Below are 21,723 nucleotides of genomic sequence, written 5' to 3'. Positions count from 1 at the left end.
CCCCATCCAAAAGTGTAAAAAAAAAAAAAATAAATATTTAGTTGACTTATACCCGAAATAACTTTATTGAAATAGTTATTGACTACATAGCAACCAGCAATTGTTGACACCTTCCCCACCCTAAACACTTTGGTCAAGAGTATACAATGTACAAAATAGCATAAAAAGTGTGTTGATCAGAAGTATGTAAGAATGTAATTTATAAAAGGCATTGAATGTAATACAAAGAGTGAAGGGTATGGGGTGCGCAAAACAAAACATTTTTTAGATGAACGAAACACAGACTGTGGGCATCAGGGGTGCGTAGCACAAACCAATAAAACATAAAAAGAAAACCTGATTGTGTCAGACGTTTTGGGCTGTCCTAAATCCAGGTTCTCATTTAATTTAGGAAAGTTAAATAGCCTTTTCAGTAAGTATCTTGGAACTACAGAATGATTATCTTTTACGTTGTGAAAAAAAGGAGATTAAACTGGGTACATTTGTTCGGCAACAGAAATTTGAGCAGGTCTGACAGCATATCAACATGTATTTTTAATGTATTTTATTTAGGCTCTTATATAGTCTTTACAAGGGAAAAAAGATAACAAGGAGGATATATGCTGGAATTATGTTTTTTTCTGACACTGTACTGTAAAGATATTCTCAAACATCACCACAAAGATTATAAAAATGGGTTTCATAAATTGCTAACTGCTTTAAAACACAACGCAGAGACACATGAAAGCTAGTTTTAAAGGGATTTTACTGCTCATTCAGAATATGAAAATACTTCACTGGACATTTTAGAGAGGAGACAAGTTTACTTCAACAGAGACTACAGATGCACAGGCTACTACTGTGAGACAAGAGACACTGGTATCTACATGTTGCATCCTGCTGGACATAACTATGCAGTTAATATTTCTTTAATTTAGAAATTTTAGAAAACAAAAACTTCAAAAGTTTAGGAACTAAAACTCACCGACGAGAGGCATCAGCTTCACTGTCCCTTATCAGTCCGAATCAGGAATAATCCAAGATAGGTTTAGGTTAAAAGCCACTTCCCACCATAAACCTGCAGAGGAAAAAAAAACTTTATTAGAACTTAAGTACTGATACTTTGAATCAAAGAGTCTGGAACAGGTACTCAATCACATGCAGTTTGACTTCCTGTTCAGCAAGATTCCTTAGGTTCAAAGTCTTTAACTTCCACCCTTTTGTTACTTGAAAACAAATTAAAATGCTTTAGGTGAAATTTTGGAAAGAACCTTTGCCAAATGCAATACAAGTTACCACACGTGAAGGTCCTCTTATGACAGCAAATGAAAGTACAGTGAAGCATGTTGACAAATCTGTAACAAACTGTTACCCTCAGTAAACTGGAATCAGTAATTTGTGAAACTTTCTGTGTGGTGGACATGAGGGTCAGTACAACAAGAATTTCAGCTTTGGTTGAATGACAGTCGCCTAGATTCTTTGTTGGTTTCTAGGATCCTAATAGAATCACTTGGGAGCAGACAGTTTCAGTGCTCAACCCAGAAATTTTTTTAAGCTGGGTGGGAAGAAATTTTAGGTGGGTGGCAGCCCCTTTATTGTGACCACACTCTTTAATTACCACCCAAAAACAGCCGGGTGGGTGCTGAAAAGTGCCGGGTAGTACGCCCAGCTAAAAGGGCCTGGGGAGAACCCTGAGTTTGTTATAAATAATCACTAGAAACAAAGCAATCGACCACCCACAAGATGGATGGACCAGTAGTTGGTAGAACCTGTCATGTATCCATGAAATGTACCGGATAGTTTGAGAAATACACTCCAATAGCACCAAAATTTCTGCCACTGCAGTTGAAAGGATAGCTTTAATAAAGTACATTTACTAACAGAATAGTTGGCACAATGCTTCAACAAAATTGTAGATTTTTTCACCACACTGGATAGGAGTAATTTTAATCCATCCCCTTGCATTAAATTAAAACCACCATTTTATGTCTAAGTGGAATTGAAAGTTGGATCAAATTGGCATGTACATAGGTAGCTTATAGGTTATCTCTAGGCCAGGGCTGTCAAACTCAAATACACAGTGGGCCAAAATTAAAAACTTAGACAAAGTCGCGGACCAAACTTGAAACTGAAATAGCACCGCTACTACTATTCCCTGCGTCAAGAAAATAGTCCAATGCGGGGCTTAATGTTATGAGTGGCTGGAACTCCCATTTCATTGAAATAGCACCACGGCTACAATTCCTTGCTTCTATAAAACAGTCCAATTCAGGGCTACGCATAGGCAGAAAGGCCGCTGGTCTATAGATGGAAGTGATGCCGGGAATTGTAGTAATGGCGCTAATTTAATGCAGCAGCAGGCCAGCTGCAAACCTATAATAAGGATTCCTCTGGGGGCCAAAAAAAAAAAGGACATTGCGGGCCAGAGTTTGACACCCCTGCTCTAGGCAATTCCTAAAATGTTAACCACAAACTCCCCTACCGAGGCTTGTTTCTAATCTGCAGTCCTTAGGTCATCCTCCTAGTTAGTTTCAGCTGTGTCATTTGGTTTCATGAAGCTGCTCTTCCAGTCATGTTGTCATTCCTCTTGCTGACATCACCTACATTGCAGGACCGGCAGCTAACATAGTTTTGCATTGTACATGATGCGATTGCAAAGCCCACCCACATTCCACCACACAATGACTTAAAAGTATTGTGCTGTGTGTTCTAATCCTCTAGACAAAAAATTTCTATATCATGTGGAGGAAGGAGGATATACGGTTTTAAGTATTTTGGCCTGGAGTTAGGTTTGGGTAGACACATGCAATAATTGTCATTGGAAAAGGTCATCTTTCATGATCCTTACCAACATCAAAAGACTGAACGAAGGATGAACGAGAGCTGTACACACAGCACCATTCTGTTCAATGGAGAGGGGAAGGTGGAATGAAGGAGCGTCACCTCACCGAGTTCTATTCTAGCCCCTTCACTTTCATTATGATCGCTCTTCGTTCGTCATCCATGGATCTGCCAGGACGGTCGTCGTAACGATGAATGAAGAGCTCTGTACAGAATTCAGATTTTCCTCCGATAACAGCCCTGAGGCACTTATCAGACGAAAAAAACTGACGTGTGTACGTAGCCTTTGGCTTTAAAAAAGTTATCAATCGCTAAACAGATTTGCTTCTCTCTGTTGCAAGATATACAAATATCAATATAGTAATCAGTTGTGACTTCCAGCTATTTCTGAAGCTATTATCACTATTTTTCACCAAGTAATAGGTCATTTTGTGATTATTCACTATGTGATTGACTAAACAATAGCTCATTTATTAGTGCAACTGAGCCACTAAATATTAGCCATTCAGGTAAAGCAAAATGATTAACACACTACTCAACATATGTTCACAATAACAAAAGAATGCACTCAGGAATGAGATGTCAATGACAATGAGATGGCGCTAGTAAATGTTGTAAAAAAAAAAAAAAAAAAAAAAAAAAAAGCCCAAATGACACAGAAAATTATAAATTGTTCCAAAATTAATTATAAGAATACAGAAGGCGTGAGACATCCAAAAGTATTTTTTTTGCATTTGTGATTGCTAGTATAAATCCATTCCAAAATGAGTAAGAGTTGTGTAGCAATAGCAGACACACCCTGTATTAATGAATAACCTTGCATGAAATGTTTTTGCTTTCCAAAATCTATTTTAGTGCAGGAGCCAGCTTTAAAGGAGCAGAGCTTTCATATAGCAAAGAAAACTACATGAAAATTACTAACTCCAACTTTTTTGGTAAGGATTTCTTAGTTTTTTTTTTTTTCTTTTTTTTTTTTTTTTTTTTGTATTTTGTAGTTGTAGAATAGAACAGGGGAAGGGGCTCAAATGTATGTCAGCTTTGTGCTGTATTAAGGAGATTTTCCCTCATTTCCTTTATTCATTTAACAACTGGACAGGTAATGAAGGAAACACCTTACTCAGAAAAAAACAATGGAAATAAAAGCAGACAATTAACCAGTAAAAAAGTCACTCCCAAAAAAGAAAAAAAAAGTCTTAAAACTAACCGGTCAGGCAGGCCACAACTCCAATCTACAGTACCAAAGAAATTAATCTTTAAGATCCACTACATTCCTGAGTGTCCTGGTTACACCTGCTGTGGCCTACATCCTACAGCCCTGTGGAGACAGAGATGTGTTGTCCAGTGAGTGGGACAACAGGGCCCAGCAAGTGATTTGTGCGTCCAAGACACCAGAAAGCATTTTAAATCTGCCGACCGCTACGTCAATACAACTCTAAAGAGATAAAGTCATGTCATGTACCATGAGTGAGACAATACCATTCAGCAAGGTACAAAGAATTTTCCACCAACTATGTAAATTAAAGTCAAAGTGGAACCAAACCCTGCTATACTCACCTGTCCCCATTCAGTCACCTTTTTCCTTCTTCTCTTCTGCATTCCAATCTTTTGACATCTTGATTGAACGGATGAGGATGGCATAACTCCTGCTCAAGCGTAGAGGATTGAAGTGAAGGGGAAGCCGGGATTGCCCGAGTTGGGCAGCTCAACGTTTTTGAGACTTCACTGAAGCAATCAGGCAGGTGGGAATGATTACATCGCCTGTCCCTTTCTGCAATATTGATCTACCTGGTCCAAATTCTTGGAAGTGGAATCTTAGTTTCTCTTCAACATACACTTTAACTAACAATACCAATTCCCCAATATACAGGGAGTATTTATATGATAAACAAATACCACGTCCTTTATCTTTTATGTGTTAGAATGATCACCTGCAGAAAATTTCAGGGGCTGTTACAACCCCCTGGGAACAGCCAACATCTTTGCAGAAACTCAAAATTTATTAGACAAAGCAAAAAAAGAAAATGTACACTATTTAAATTACACATCAATACATGCAAAAAACTTCAGCCAACAAAACTATTTTTAAACAATTAGAAAAAAACACACAAAAATGTGGAGAAAGTGGCAACATGAAAAGCCCAATTTTTGAAGTTCTTAGGGGATATATATGCCCTATATAACCTCAAAAGCTGCATCACATCTGCACATTCTGCTGCAGTGCAGTATTGCACTCATGTTAACATGCATTGAATTAGAGAGAAGAGTATTATTTACAATGGGATGCTAGTAGATTCCAATGAAGTGCGTTATATTAATGCTAGGGTTACTAAGGATCAGGAAGGTCTGGTAACCCCAGCACTCAAACAATTATAAAGATGAACTCCAGCCTAACCTACAGCCATTGCAAACACAATAAAAACTTTACTGACTACTGAGGGCAGGTTCCCTCACAGATACTAACTTGCACGAGTAATGCAGTCTAACATAAGTTTTCCGATGTACTCCTTTGGATTGTTCTCATTATTCATATGTATGTGTATTGTGACTATTTGTTTTTTGTAATTGTTGATGTTTATGTTCGAAAAACCCAATAAAAATGATTGACACAAAAACTTTACTGACAAAATTCATCACTGTCGGGAATTATCAGAATCCAAAATCTATACCTATACATATCACCAATATTGTGGAAATGGATGATCCACAGGATTGCAGAGTTAAAGGAAAGTTTACAACATATAAACAAATCAACAACCATAAACATAACCCTCAATATACATAACAGTCTAAACATGAGGGCTTTTATCAAAATACTGGTGTTATCAGTGCTCTGCTCTCATGACTCATGGGAAACCGGGTGGAGTTGGGTCACCAGCATTACTAGAAAAAAAGTTTGTAGGAGGAAAATGCAGTTCAGGTTTACTAAAGTGTATAGTGAAATCTGCCTTGTTTTATTAATTCCAGAAGGATCCATATAATGTTACATGTCTCCACCTAAGCAGAAAGCTAAATACCTGAACTTGATAACCATATAACTACAACAGAAAGGCTCAGGATCTTACGTGTGAGGAATGATGAATAATGTACCAAAATCCTCATTTTTCATAGATTTGCATAGAAAGCAAAAAAAAAAAAAAAAAAAACAAAGTTTGCTCACTAAAAGACCACTTGCCCGGCTTTACACTGGTGGAATTTATTGGACTTTCTACTTCCTGATCTGCAAAGTCAGATTTGGTCCAATCTGGGAGCGTAGCAACCTCAACAAATGGAAAAGGCCAGGCAGATGTCAGTTCTAGACTAAGGTCAGCCATGTCGGTCATCTCATTTGTAAACTCTTGGCTGTTGCCTGGATTCCCATTGCAGAGATTTTCACCCACACAAAGAAATAACCTCACTCCAGATGAGAGCAAAGCAGCAAACTGAGAGATTTATTATATATTCGTGTCCTTATTGAGGAGATTTACTTGCACTTCCTTTCCTGGTGACACCTTTTATGTTATAAAGTCCCTTAGAAAGTAACAGGAAGTCACCATACTGGGTTCACAAACCGCAATATAAATCCAATTAGTGAACAGACCCTGACCTACAATAACAAAAAATGAGGGTGAAGTTTTGCTGTAAACAGGCAATGTTAAGGCGAGCTGAAGTCTTTACAGTATTAATAGAAACGTATATTTCCATTTTTGATGATGTGGCTTGGAATCTAGAGAATGCTAGAGAGGGGGACTAATCAATCATTTCCCCTATATTTATTCAGGTAGAGAAATGTGCAGTCAGTCTAAAGGGCTGTGGCCAGAGTTAGGCTACATACACACTTCAGATAATTATCAAATGGTCGTGATTCTCTTGGACGGGAATCTGATGTAAACAGTGGCTGCCCAACATCATTCATTATACTGTCACGGTGGAGCTTTGAACGAAGATCGGAATCGAGCACAATGCATGCCAAGAAGGAAAGCTCTGCAGCGTGCCGCTTGCTCATCCTCCCCAGAACAGGCAGTGTGTGTACAGCACTCACTCATCTGTCACTGGAAACAAACATTTCCAGTAACAGTATTTTAACGTGTATACGTAGCCTTATGCATGGCTATTTACCAACAGGATTATTACTGGTGCCAGCATTTATTAAAAAAACAGCAAAGATGACAATGTTGTAGTAATTTTGCTGGAGTTATGCTATGACAGAATATGTCTAATCAACAGCTCTATTGGCAGGATCAACAAAACCTTCCTGAGGGTACAAAGAAAACCCAACGGCCTAGTTTTACAAATATAAGCAGCCCACATGTCCCAGTTTGACACAATTCTGATGTTATAAACTCATTCCATTACCATTAACAATTCTACATCCAGCCGTGACCTAATCTTGCATAATACCTCCATATACACGACTAAATAAAATCTTCATTTTGCTTTCTTTCTATAACGAACAATTTATTTATTTAAATGCAAAACTTGCCTCTTGTAAACCAAAGAGCTCAATTACGTCAACATCTTATTATACAGCAAACTAAGGGAGATTGTTCTTCTAGGGAGAAGCATGACCATTTCATCAGCTTCTCAGATTAGCACAAAACATAATACACACTTTGACCCCATATCATTCCAGAGAAGCTTACACAAATGCCACCCTGTAATCATGCTCTGCTCACTAGGGTCCAGCACAATACAATGTAAATGCTTTTGCTACTTAAAAATGCTTTTCGTTTTTATTTATTTATTTTTTTAAGAAAGAGAACGCACTCTCTGCATATAAACTTACTACTGTGTAAAATCAGGAAAAAAAAAAAAAAAAACTTTCTGTACACCGATGCAAGTAAGTAATTTTGCCTTTGATGCTCTTCCTTTATGGTACTGCTTTTAGCAGTGGGAAAAAGTAAAAACATTATAAAGCAAGGTATGTGCATGCAATTCTGCAGAAAGAGAGAAAATTTAACGGCCTTCCGGCCTTCAAATCCAAATTTGTGTCTTTTCCACAAAGCTTCAGATGGTACTCTAGTGATCTTTCCTTAGATTGGCTTTTAAAACCACTTATTCCTTCTAGCCATTAACCATGCTGAGTTTTATCAAGAACCAACAGAAAAGCTTCAGAGATGATGCAGAGCAAGAGACCCTCATAAAACATTTTCTGGTTGGTACTCACTTTCTATCTTTGCTGCCTATTTAAAACATTATCCTGCTTACTTGAACTTTATTCAAAAGCAATAATAAAGGCAATGTATAGAGGTTTTGTACATTAATTAGTATGGTCAGGATAATCACAAAGTTTGTGATCAAGACAGTCAAGTAAAAAAAATCCTGAAGAACTTTTAAAATGTATCTCATTTTTCCTGCTGGTCTCTTGCCATAGTTTACAGACCTCAACAGCTGAAGGTCCTCCCAATGCATGTCATTAATTACTAATGGTTTTGCATGGTACACCAATGATGTATCTTGGAAAGTTTTTAATATTTTACTGTGGCTGCACTTGTCTAGTGTGCATGTCCATTACTCAAGAAATGTGTGGAGGTAAAGTCTTTCCCACACACACTAATACTAGATAGATCCAGAGCCATTAACAGAGAGATAGCCATACCCCTGGACACGGGGCACCATTTTCAAAGAGCCTTGTACCCAACTCAACATAGGCCACAAAGAAAAGGACCTTCAGTCTACTGAAAGATCAAACACAGCCCTGTGTACAGAACCAATACCAGTTCAGGGCACAGAGTTTCTTACGAACAAGAGCATAAGACAGACTAGGAAAGAAATGAAATTCATGTCTTGTTAAAAAAGAGACAATGCCACAACATCTTTTCACATGGCTGAAAAGCCAAGTAGTAGTTTTGAAATGAGAGTGAAAGGCAGAGCATTAAAGTGCCATTTGTGGTTGCATGTGGACAGAGAATCACTTTTGGATCAGCAAGTCAGAAGGCAGTTATGTTCGATTTGTTGCTACCATTGTCAAGAATAAAACTATGAAAGCAAATTCAATGCAGAATATCTGCTGACTTTCCTACCATTTAATGATAAAGCATGTAGGGAACTGTACAGAATTGTCATGGCACATTATTATTATTATTATTATTAATAATAATAATCAGGATTTTTATAGCGTCAACATATAACGCAGCGCTGTACAAAAACTTCTCTTATAAACGTAGTTTATGGAGTAAAAAAAAAAAAAATTCAGAATTCAGGACTGTGGAATTGGAGTTACTAAATTTTTGCTGACTTCATCCCTGAATTGCATACAATGCTACAATCATATACGTGGTGGGTCTAAAAGACAAACAAATCCATTGCACAGAATCAAGAAATGTCTCACTTCTATCACAGATCCAAAAGAAGTTTACTCTTATTTTTAGAATAAAAGAACAGAGCCATGTAAGTAATTTTTTGTGCCCTGTGACCAACTATACTTTTAGTGGTTTAGGACTTACAAGCAGGAGGAAAATTAGAGAACACTTACAGATCCGTGAGGATAGCAGGCATTCAACCCACCTGAAGGGTCAAACATTTGCAACATCCATGAAGCAGCAAAGTGGAGACTTTTTAACACAAGGCAGAGCACCAAAGTGAACTAATTAGAGTAATGTGATTACCCATTTATAGGTATCCACTATTTCATGCTTAGTAGGACACAAATACTTGCTTGTATGTGTCACTCCCTCACCGGCTAGTTGAGCATTTATTGTTCTTTTACAGGCAACCTAAAGTCTGTGTTTTTTTCTTTTTTTAGCAGGGAAACAAAGCCCCATTTGGCCAGCAAAAAAAACAATAAATGCAAGCAGGTAAATGATTCTGCTATACAAAATTAGCAATGTGACACTGACACCGAGTACACGTCTTATGAGAAGTTCCTAAAATGCTAGCCAAATAACTGTATCTGGTTTCTGGACACAAAACACACAGCCCTAGGACAAGAACATAAACTAAAGTGTGAAAAAGTAAAATCTTCAATTTAAAATATTCAATTTAAAATATTAGCAGCAACACCCAAGCACCTAACATTTTTAGGAAAAAGGTCAGCAGTGGCTTCCCCCATATTTCTTTATGACAAGTTTGCTCTAAATTGTTTCAACAGTGAATCACTCTGTATAGCACTGGTTCTAGGGCTGGCCTGGAATCCGAAACTAGAGAATAACAACGTTCCACAGCAATACTGATTCACAAACAATGGATTTAACCCATGTCACATGCACACATTCTTAATAAATTAGTGCAAACAGAAATATATTAAAGATTCAACTGATCAAGGCAAACTATGTATTCAGTTCTGATTAGTTAAAAGATATGGCACCGCTGCTAAATGAATAAGCGCTTAGCAAATGTAACAAAAACTGTGTATATATCAAATGGAAAAAATGCAATGCAAAATTATTAACTAATCTAATCTAGGCATAATATAGAAAAGAAAATCTACAATAATTATAAGAAAATTTTGGCAAAATAAGAAAAGTTAAAATATAGTGGGGTTTTCAATGGGGTCTCTCCTCTTCCCATTTGACATCTGTCACCTACACAGGAAGTGTAGGATATTCTCCCTTATGAAGACATAGTAAGCAATACCATTATGATAAAGGTCTACACCAGGGGTGTCAAACTCAAATACACAGAGGGCCGAAATTAAAAACATAGACCAAGTTGGGGGCAAACTTGAAATTTTTTGAAAAAATTGAGGAAGTTTACTACTTCATCCATAACTAACAAAAACAAACCCCTTCACACACACTTTAGGGTTGAAAAGACGAATTTCTATCTATCTATGCAGCCTGGGTGTTGTTCATCCTCTCACATCACAAGTTTGTCTTACACTAAATATTAAACTATGCAGTCTCTAATGGGTTGAAACAAACACAATGCCCCTGGTAGTCAGGCACAATGTGATCATTGCCTAGGCTTTGAGTCACATGATGGGTGTACAGGACTAATATCTATGTATTGCATGTGTTGAAAATGATGATGTGAGGTGGTAAAGTGGGCCAAAATACTATATTATACAGCCAACGCATGGAGACTTTGCAATTATAAGCAAAAATCGTTAAAGCAAAAAGCTCATCTGTTAAAACATAATACCCTCATTACTATCCACTATCCCTCTACTTATTGTATGTATGTTGTATGCATGTAGAAAGTAGTATTATACTATGATTCAACCTATTGCAACATCGATATTATGCATGGCAAGCTTGTGCAAAAACACAGAAAAACTAAAATTGAAAAGACTCAATGTACATGAAGAAGTTCCCTCACCACAGAGATGGAACACTTTATATAAAAATGACGCTGATATAAAGAAATGATCATATGAAAATATTTGTTGCTTGTCATGAATAGGCAGTTCGACTATGACACATCTATACCAAACTTCCTGGAAAAAAAAAAAAAAAAAAAAAAAAAGATTCACATAAGTCATAGAAACAAATGACTCACAACTATCCAATCCTACGTAATTACTGGTCTGGAGAGCCACTGACAAGTTCTTCACTCCCACAAACTATATCTTGATAAAAAAATCAACTCCTAGTAAAGAGGTTTTCACAGATTTTCAGTATGAAGAAACTCCTACAACAAAACAGGTCTCATACATTTTGGTAGCTGTTAAAAAGTTTCTCCAGCTAAACTGGATCAATACGAAAGCATACAGCTATAGAGCAAGGCAAAAGATTTCCAATAAATTTCTATGCCACCAAAGCAAATACCTTTATGTTGTCTGCTTCAGGGGTGAGAGCCACAGAAAATTTCTGAACGTCATTGTGTACAGAACCACGTGACAGCTCCGGTCTAATCATGGGTAATAGGCCTGGGCAAGCTACTACTACATGGATTTGTAGCCCACATAGGACTTAACTTATCTCCTGAACCAAACCGCAGAGGAGCAAAAGAAAAAAAAGTATTTGAACGTGGATCTATTCTATTGTACTGTATGGGCAACAAATTGCTTCACTTTAAAGCATATTAAAACTCAATTACTAACATTTCATAAGTTTACAACTTGTGAATGTAATTTGAGGGTTGTTGCACAGTTTCGGATGTGGGCTTTGGGTCATTGTCTTTTTGGTAAACAAAATCTGCTTGCAAGGCTCATGCATCTTGAAGACTAGATCAGTTTCATCTGGATTGTTTTTATGCCTTTATTTCTACTAATTTTGCTCAACAATCCTCCCAAGGTCTGGTGCAGGAAGTACTTCACACATCAAACTGCTGCTACCACCATGCTTCACAGTAAGTGTTGTGATACTGGTAAATGTTTGACTTTGCCAAATATGGAGTTTAGTATGATAATGAAACAATCTCAGTTTTGGTCTCATCAGACCTTTGACCTGTAATAAGAAGGAAAAGAGCAGACCTGTGAGCATTGACAAAAGAGTTCTCTTTTCCTTTGTCACCATCCCTGTAGCTGAAAAGCTTGTGTTCAGTCACAACCCCCACAGCTGCAAGCTTTTTCTAGGATTTGAGGTAAAAGATGCCCACTAAGGTAAATGTTTGTTGGTGGAAAATGAAATTATACTACTTTGTGTCTATATTATTTTACAAATTTGTATTTTAATATAATGGATTTGTGAATTTTCTAATCTAGGGTAACTTTCCTATAGAAAAGTTTTTCCTGTAGTTATACCTTTTCTTTTTGCCACTCTTTCTTAAAGTGGAACTAAAACTCCACTTTAAGAGTGGCAAAAAGAAAAGGTATAACTACAGGCAAAACTTTTCTATAAGAAAGATACGAATCATTAGCAATCAGACAGGTATTCATTGCAGAAAGAGACAGGCAATATCCCTTCTGCAACAAAACACTTACTTGCCCAGTCGCTGTCCTTTCCCATCAAAATAAAATAAAGCAGCGCATACATAGCAAGCCAGGATAGCAAGTGCATCCCAGCTTTCCCTTCGGCTGCCGGGACTGGAATGAACCCCCACAATGCCAGTGCAGGAGTTACCTCATCATCCCTGCCCAGCTAAATATGACTAAAGATTCAAACCTGGAAAAGGAGTAGAAATAGGATGGTGGCACCCACCATGAAACAGGGAATTTACTGAGATACATCGGCTAATGAAGATAATTGTTAGCTGAAAACGTTGTTAGCCAAAACGAAAATACGGCTGAATACAGCACACGGTGGCCGCAGTTTGCTATCCCACATATACAAATGCATTTGTTAGCCAAGGCGGAAACGCAGCGGAAAACATACTCGTTAGCCGAAAATTCATTAGCCAAGGTATCACTGTATTTAAAAATTGCAATCAGGCAGGTAAGATTATTTTATTGGACAAGGTCATCACCTGTCCTTTCTACATAAGGGACCTGCCTGGTTGCATTTTTTTCTAGAGTTTATCTGTGCCTTTTAGTAACCACACGGCTATTTTTGGGTCATAATATAGTGTCAGTCACCCGCCTACAGCTTCTTCCCACCAAACTTAAAACAATTTCTAGGGAAAATACTGCATTTCCCCTTTTCCTAAGCTGATGAGGAAGACTGCACAGTCTGTAAGAACATTGTAGCTCACATATAAAGCAGTCGGTGAAGTACAACAATACCACAGCCATCAAAAGGTAAGTAGACAAGCATTAGCACTAAATTGTCTTTAACAAAGGAGTAACAAAAAATACACAACACCTGTAAAACACACATCCTTTTACTCTCTATTTTTAATCAGTTCAGAACAAAGTTGAGCTGCAGAAACAACCGAAGCCTGGGAATGAACCTGATGAAAACACCATGAGAGTGATGAATAAGTTCAGCTAAGGTTATGCATCTGACCTTAGCTCAAACAGACTAGAATTACAAGCAGTATTGCAAATAAACCACTTCAAATACTAAGGCAAATAAATGTTATCTTTATATAATTATTACAATGACGCCAATTATATTACTGATAAATAGCAAATACAAAATGCCCATAACTTTTTATTTTCATTCAAAATCCTGAAATAGGTTTTCTTTTAAAATGCTGGTTACCCAGCTATCATGCTGAATCTCTGGTTTCAATGCTCTGAGTCACTCTATGCAGATTAAGAGCTTGGCCTTCACATGCATTCTTGTTCCAGGTTAGTGAGTCAGGATTAAGGGTGATCTCCAGGCGTGACCCAAATTTACCCTCAAACCTTCTTATTTAGAGCACATGCCACAATGTTTTTCTTTTACCTTGATCCTGTTTTTCAAATGGACACATAGGGAACTATGCATTCACTGTATTGATGTACTGAATTGTTTTTTTTCCCACAACTACACTTTTAAGCCGGAGAAAACAAAGGAACTGGATTTAAAAGATATTGATGCTTAGTTTAAACTTATCAGCAGCCAGAACTACAATCAGCACTCTTGAATGCAAATGTCCAGCTAGATTTATTGATTGAGAACTCAACCTGCTCCTTTTGTACATAGCAGTTTTGTTCAATCACTGTGATTAGCAAAATCGCTGGCCAATGGCACTTAGTGGAAGTCCTGGGCAAAAAAAAAATGTATTCAACATTTGCATTCCAGAGTATCCAGGCTACCACATATATAGGTATGTTCTTCCTATATGAAACTTTAAAATTCCTATATAAAAGCCTTCCATTAGTTGTCCCTCCAATAGGTTGCTTTTTCGTATGCCCATAACTCCCAATCATAGTGCAAGCATTTTAGAAAAGCAGAGATAGGTAGATGTAGGCCTTAAGGAAAGTAAATCGGGTTTGGGGTGGGGGATTGGGGGGAATTTAAAGGATATCTGTACAAAACTCTTCTATAGCAGGTATATTACAATATAAGAATTATCAAAGTACTGAGGAACAATTTCTAATACTTAATTTAAATTAGTAGAAAGTTATCACCAGGAATTGTGTTACTTGATAAAATTTGTCTGACAGTGGACGGAAGCGGACTATCCTCCCAACTTTCTCCACTGTGCACGCTAATGTGCAGTTCTCTTACTAGCAACTTTTTCTACATATATTGTCATGTTCAGACATTTAGTGTTAAATCACACCAAAACCTTTCCTTTTGCATCAGCCAAATAACATTCACAATAAAACATCTACACTTCAACCTTGCACATGCTGAAGCAATGAATCCTAAAACAAAAATGTATCTAAAACAAAGTTTGCAAATAAAAGGGTCCTTTTAGATCATACACACATTATGTTGTATGCTAATGTGCATTTCTTCAAGCCAGCACATTTAAAAGGACTCCACAATGCTTCATGACACTCAAAAAAAAAAAGGCAAATGTACAATTTTAGGCAACGCACCCCACAAGTGAATCACACTACAAAACACCTCCATCAGCAAGATGTGCTGGGTGCCAGTTATTAGGAATGTTACTTACAAAGAAAGATAGTTTTTCTCTGCGTTAGAACAATACAATAATGTGAATGGTGCCAAAGTGTAGACTGTGTGAACAAAACAGTGTTGTATAAAAACAGCATAATACATTACATTAGGAATTGTCACAACAAATAATCTGAAAATGCAATGCCTGCTTTGAATTATACCAACTCCTACAAATAAAGAAAAAAATGCTTGCACTCACCCACATGTACACATCCACAAATATCTGGACCTACTGTATTATTATGGTGCTGCACTGCCCATGCTCAACTCTCCAGGTCCTAGGTTTAAATAAAGAGATACTTTGCCTATGCGGGCAATGTGGCAGCGTCCCTGCATAGCACCTCCCTACCACCACGGATTTTTCCTTGTAATAAAATCACTAGTGTTGTCAAGCTGGGGAAGTGTTGACAATACTCTTAGTCATGTGATAGTACTTGGGCCTAATGATTGGCGGATGAGCAGGAAAGGAGGCCACATGCTCCTCTAAAATCAGAAAAAAGAAACAAAATGACTGTGTGAGACACGTGTCTCTTGAGGTTTGCATGTTACTTCCTTTTGGAATCACAGTCAAAGAACAAAAACTATGAATCTAAAAATGTGACTGTGGGGCAGCACAGAACAATTCTTGCTTATGACACATAATGAACGAGATTGAGCATGATGGTTGGTCATCAAAACCGACACCACCCGTAACAATGCAGTCAGCCTACAGATTTTTTTGTCAATGCCTGATAAAAATGGGATAGCATATGGGATCATCAGCAAAGACATCTGTTTTCAATTCACTCATGTAACATTCATGGGGTCTAAAAGTTACATCATGAGAAATTACTAATGTTTGCATCATACACCAAATAATGCATGACTACACAAATACTGAGCTTAATATACATGCTCACATTTTATAGGTGATCAGCTACAACACTTTTTCTGAACACAGTGGATAATGCGGTATAAGCAGAAAAATGCAATCCTTTGCACCTCAGCCTTTTTTTGAAAGAGGATGGAGTTGCATCTTTTGCTGCTGACATAGCTGCCAGAAGAGGAAAGACAAAAGCTGCACTGTGGAAGGAGAAATTAGGAGCATATATTTGACAAAGTATAAAATATTCTCAACTAGAAGGGCGGCTAGTGGACTGGTGATTTGGCACTGGTGCAAAATGCACCATTGATCAGTCCAGGTGATGAGAAGTAGCAAAAGGAAACCATGAAGCACTTCCTGGGTCCCCTCCCTGCTGCATTCTAAAGTCCCATGTTTGATCTTTACTCACTACAGAAAACAAACCTGATGTAGGGGGCTAGTTGGGAACATGTCAGGAAAGGGAGATACAAAAGATTGACATTCCTATTAAAAAAGTTTATTTTTTCCATTCACCAAGCCTTAAAGGACAGCAACATGAAGCAGTTGTGCATTGCCATTGCCCACTGCTGTAACAGTACATTGTGACTTTGTGCTGCCTTCCAAAACCATTGGCATAGCAATACATTGTATTACAGGTCTCTATAAAAAACTAATAATCCTGAACATTTGTTTGTCTTTGGAGCACAAGGAAACTGGTGGGTGATGGACATCTGCATAGCTTTGCACTGCATCAAGTAGTAAAAAGCAAATGGTGGTGCCATTCTAGTCAATATTCAATCAGACTTCAGCAATCTGATTGATAACAAGTGATAGAAATGTGTAGTTCAGGTAAATGATCAATATCAGATAATATTCCTGACCATGCAAGATACTTCTAGTGGAACCAAGCTTATACCACACCTATGGAATGAATTACATTTCACACTCTGTGTTCTCCCCAGCCCCTTTTACATGGGCGCACCACCCGGCACTTTTCAGGAACCACCCAGCTGTTTTTAGATGGTTACTGAAGAGTTAGGTCACAATACGGGGGCTGCCACCCATCTAGAATTTCTTCCCACCCAGCTTAAAAGAATTTCTGGGTTGAACACTGCAGTCTCTTGGAAAAGCTAAAGACCCCAAATATGTACACTTTTTCACTGCCAATTTACCAGCAGCACCTACAGTAAGTATCTTTTTACTGATGGTGTTTTCAAACACCATGGTGTTAAAGAAGTGTGTTGGTAGATTACTAGCTGAAATGACAACATGCTGAAACGTTAGCACGCTGGTCCTTGCAGCACTAGGTCCCAGGTTTGAATCTCAACCAGTACACTATCTGCGTGGAGTTTATATGTTCTCCTCATGTGCATGGGTTTCCCCTAAGCACTCCAGTTTCCTCCCACATCCCAAAATTATGCAGTTAGGTTAATTGTCTTCCCCTCAAAAAATTACAAAAAATTGGCCTTAGACTGTTATTGACATATGACTATGGTAGAGACAATACATTGTGAGTCCCTCTGAGGGACAGTTTGTGATATAACTATGGACTTTGGAAAGCGCTGTGTCAGCGCTATATAAATACATTATAGCTAATGCTATGTGCCTTCAACCTGCTCCATTCCTGTGCACCTCTCGCCCAGCTCGTGCCATCAAGCTAGAAAAATTTCCAGGGAGAAAACTAAATATTAAAATGTCTTTCTGCGAGTGTTGTGTTTGTTTCTTTCCCCAACAAGCTCCCAAACCACATTTACTCAACTGACTGCCTAAGCAATAGACAAGGCCTCTAGGAAACCACATGGTAAGAACTCAAAAAAGGACCTCAATACAACTTGCACCAAGAGTGATAACATGGACAACCAGTAATGTCCCGGAGATGGGGCCAGCGGGATGTGCGCCGCCCCGGGGAAGCACATCAATCATTGTTGATAATTTCCGCTGGAAACACTGAGTGAACAAAAACGACCGTTTCTTTGACATTTTAACAATTCCACAGTTACAATCAACAGTACTACAACATGAAATTTCCTACTACAGAAGGTAACACTTGTACTTATACTCTTACTGCTACTTTTATTTACAAACTCAAAGATAAGAACTTCCTGAACAATTTGGTAAAATCATATTAAATAAGTGATACAACTAATGAATCAGTTTTGTAAACTAAACCACTGTATTACATAACACATTTTCACCCAAGGGTCCTTTAAATGGACAGAGAGGACCTAAGACAATGATGTCATTGGGGGGGGGGGGGCACTAAAATAACTCACTGACCAGATGAATAAACCATATGGAAATGTAACTCTGGTTCTCAATAAATTTAATTACAAATATAAGTAAATGTCAACCAATATCCACAACAACTTTTACATGAAAACATTTGCAAGAACAAAGCAACAAGGTAACACAAAGCCTATTTCCAATAAGTAAACTCCCACTATGGACAGTCTGAGTTGAACAATGTACTGAAATCTTTCAGTGGCAACGTTGTATTATGGATTCCTGAAACACAGACAAAAAACACAAGGGTCCTGATAATGACATCACACATGGACTGCTGATTACACCTAACCATCATGTAAAACATTCAAGATACAACCATAACATGCGGCTGGCAAGAAAAACAACACGTTATTGAAAGCACAGCACTACATCCAGGAATGCATTAGGTGGGGCTAGAAAGTAAGTAAGGATAAAGACAATGAGAATGATTTTCTTTGTTAATAAATGTAAGTATGTGGTGCCACCAACCTTTTTCTAAGCTCCTTCCGCTGCCTTTGCAGGCCTCCCCCTCCTCCCCTCCAATAACATTTACAGTAACAAACATACATCCAGGCTGTGTTTGTCAGGAGAAGGTAGTGGAGATCCGCAGCACTGCAGCACTCCAGATACAAACACAGAAATAAATAGAAAGCAGAAGTGGGGCAGGAAACATTCCTAGGGTAGCTGCTAACCTTGGCACTGACTATTCCAATGCAATCCTTATTTTTGTGAGAAGTACCAAACACTGCAATGTTAAATGGTCGTCACAGATCCAGCTTCACGGGTGACACCTCAAACTGACAAAACAACAATACCAGAGAATCCTAATACATGGCTGTACTGCAATCTGGTGCATCTGAGAACCTTCTGGTTCTGTGGGACTATATTTGTGTCACAAGGCCCTCAGATACCAAGTGAATATAGATACAGAACCATGGCAGGGGCCACACTGGATGACAACCAAATGCCAGGCATGAAGAGACCAAACTATGAGGGGGCAGATGTCAGATTCTGTGCTGTCACCCTGGAAAGAGGCAATTTCTAATACAATGTACAGATCACATGACAACTGTTCACCAGAGCCACTGACCCTAGGAAAGGAAATGGGCTTGACAACTTATTGCCAGCTTAAAACAAGGGCTAATAAAACTTTTGTCAAGAGGCAATGATGGGAGTGTGACACCTGAACCAGACACTTCCTGGGCACAAGCTACAACTTTATATATACCAACATCTGCTGAATGATCCATGTAATCCATGGCACCTCAATGTGCCCCCTACATATATAAAGTTCAGGGGTGACTGGCACAGAAAACGTGAATTCCCAACAAACCAGCTAAGACTGGGGTTTCTCCATGCTGACCATTTATACTCAATCCAGGAGTCCACAGTCACTCTTCTATGGCAGCGGAGTCACTGCACCCACAATAACATTGTACCAGTGTGCCTACATCAGCAGTGCCAAGGAAAATACCCAGGGGGGACATCCTAATGACAGCTAAAACAGAGGCTTCGTTCCTATGCACTGTTCCTATGGCATTTCTGCACCGACAAGAACAGAAGAACAGTACCACTGCACCCACATCACCTGTGCACCCACAGGAAGGAAAATGAAGATGCCCTACAAGGGTGACAACCTAATGCCAGCTCAGATACTGGCATCCTATTGATGACCATCAATACTCAATTCAGGAGTGCAGGCACTGTTCCTATGGCATTTTTGCACCCACATCACCCCATGCACCCACAGGAAGGAAAATGAGAATGCCCTACAAGGGTGACACCTAATGCCATGCCCTACAAGTGTGACAACTTAATGCCAGTTCAGATACTGGCATCTTATTGATGACCATCAATACTCAAACAAGGAGTGCATGGTCACTGCTACCAAGGCACTGGTGTCATTAACTCCTTGGCATACCCAATGCCAGCACAGACAGCAGCTCCTCAATTCATACAGCCCATGTACTGGTGTGTCTGCACCTATAGCAACAGTGCCAGCCCAACCAGGTCAATAATGCCACTGTGCCCACATCACGGTGCCATTACTCCCCAGGTATGGAAAACAGGAATGACAAATATTGGTGCCAACTTAATGGCAGACAATGCTTGGCTATGCCTAATCCAGGCGTGCACTGTCACTGTGCCCAGGGCAGTACAGACACAGCAGATTTCTGGTTATTGGAACCCAAAATGTGCCAAGGAAGCAGCCTCAGCCCTGACTGCTCTCCAGGTGGATGAAGCTGCTGAACTTCCACTGATAATCCCGGTCAGTAAAATCCCGGGAGCTCTGCCCCCCTCCTGTCACACAGGACTGCCAGGGGACAAGCTAGGAGTTGGCAGGAGGCCTCGGGGAGTGCCCCCACCTCATGTTTACCCCCGCACCAGGGAAGGGCAAGGCCTGCTCTCTGCCTCCTCCACAGCAGGCCGCAGTCACTCATGTGTCCCCCGACTCCCCAGTCACGGCGGAACGGGTTCATTTACCTTCCAAGCAGCGGCGGTCCGGAGCGGCCTCGGACAGATTCCCAAAAACCGAGCTGGGGAGGGGCGGCAAGAGGGCGCTGCGAGCACCGGAAACAAAGGCCGGCCCGGGGCAAGGTGGGCGGGGACACGAAGGGGAGGAGCCGCTGCTCGTAGCGGTCTGCAGAGGTGACCGCTCGGCCTCCGCCTCCTCCTGGTGTGGAAGCAGGGCGGGCGCTGGACGCCCAAGATGGCGCTGCACTGGGAACGGAACAGGCAACCGGGAGCGGCACACACGCCCGCCCGCCTTTCTTCCCCAGTCAGCACTGACACTCCTTGGGTGTGCTGCTAGGCCTGCACTGTACACAATCACCCATCAATTGTAAACTGATTCAGAATTGTGTTACTTCTGAAGTGTTATAGAATGTTTATCAGATTTATTAATTGTTTATATATCATTTACCTCACTTATCTCACAACAATCCCATCCATCATTTTTTATACTGACCACAGGCCGCTGGTTGCTATGGTTTCCTAATTACTATGTGTATGGTCACCTCCTGCACCATTTCTCAGCTCAGAAGGCCATCAGTCTATCACCATGACACCTGGCTGTCCTCATTTGTGTATAACTTTCTATAGAAACGTTCACTATCTCCGGGAGTGGCCCTGCTTGGGTTGTCACCCATCTAGTTATAAACTGGACAGACCAGTTTTTTGTTGTCTTTGTCCAAGGTTTATAATTACTGTACACAGGGTCTGGTCATAGACATCCGGACTTCCATCTGACTTGTATAAACGAGCAGGATCTCATTGTCTTCTCACAGGCCCCATGTTTTCTTCTCATGGACTGAAAGGTTGCAACGCTAGTCAATGCATCCACGTGACCTGTAAGGACAGCTAGTAATAGTCACATGCCACTGTCACATAACGATCAAGATCTCCTACCACTTAGCAATCTTCAAAATTGCAGAACAAGTCTTGTTGATTGTTGTGTTTACATAGTGGTGACATTACCACTTCCTCATGCCAGTGACCCGCTGC

At 39.4% G+C, this 21,723-nt stretch overlaps 1 protein-coding gene across 1 annotated transcript in view; it reads right to left on the bottom strand.

The window, feature by feature from the left end:
- Positions 1-20,838, bottom strand: part of TAOK1 (TAO kinase 1) — a 56,811-nt gene extending 35,973 nt beyond the window's left edge. Inside the window, exons 1-2 of the mRNA XM_072430648.1 lie at positions 20,704-20,838; positions 965-1,057 (exon numbers count right to left, since the gene is read on the bottom strand). The gene's annotated coding sequence lies outside the window, so the exon portion shown is untranslated. The remainder of the gene's footprint in view (positions 1-964; positions 1,058-20,703) is intronic.
- Between the last annotated feature and the right edge of the window lie 885 nt (positions 20,839-21,723).

Source organism: Pyxicephalus adspersus, chromosome 1 (genome assembly GCF_032062135.1).
Source record: "Pyxicephalus adspersus chromosome 1, UCB_Pads_2.0, whole genome shotgun sequence".
NCBI classification, from domain to species: Eukaryota; Metazoa; Chordata; class Amphibia; order Anura; family Pyxicephalidae; genus Pyxicephalus; species Pyxicephalus adspersus.
This window is presented reverse-complemented; position numbering and strand designations above follow the sequence as displayed.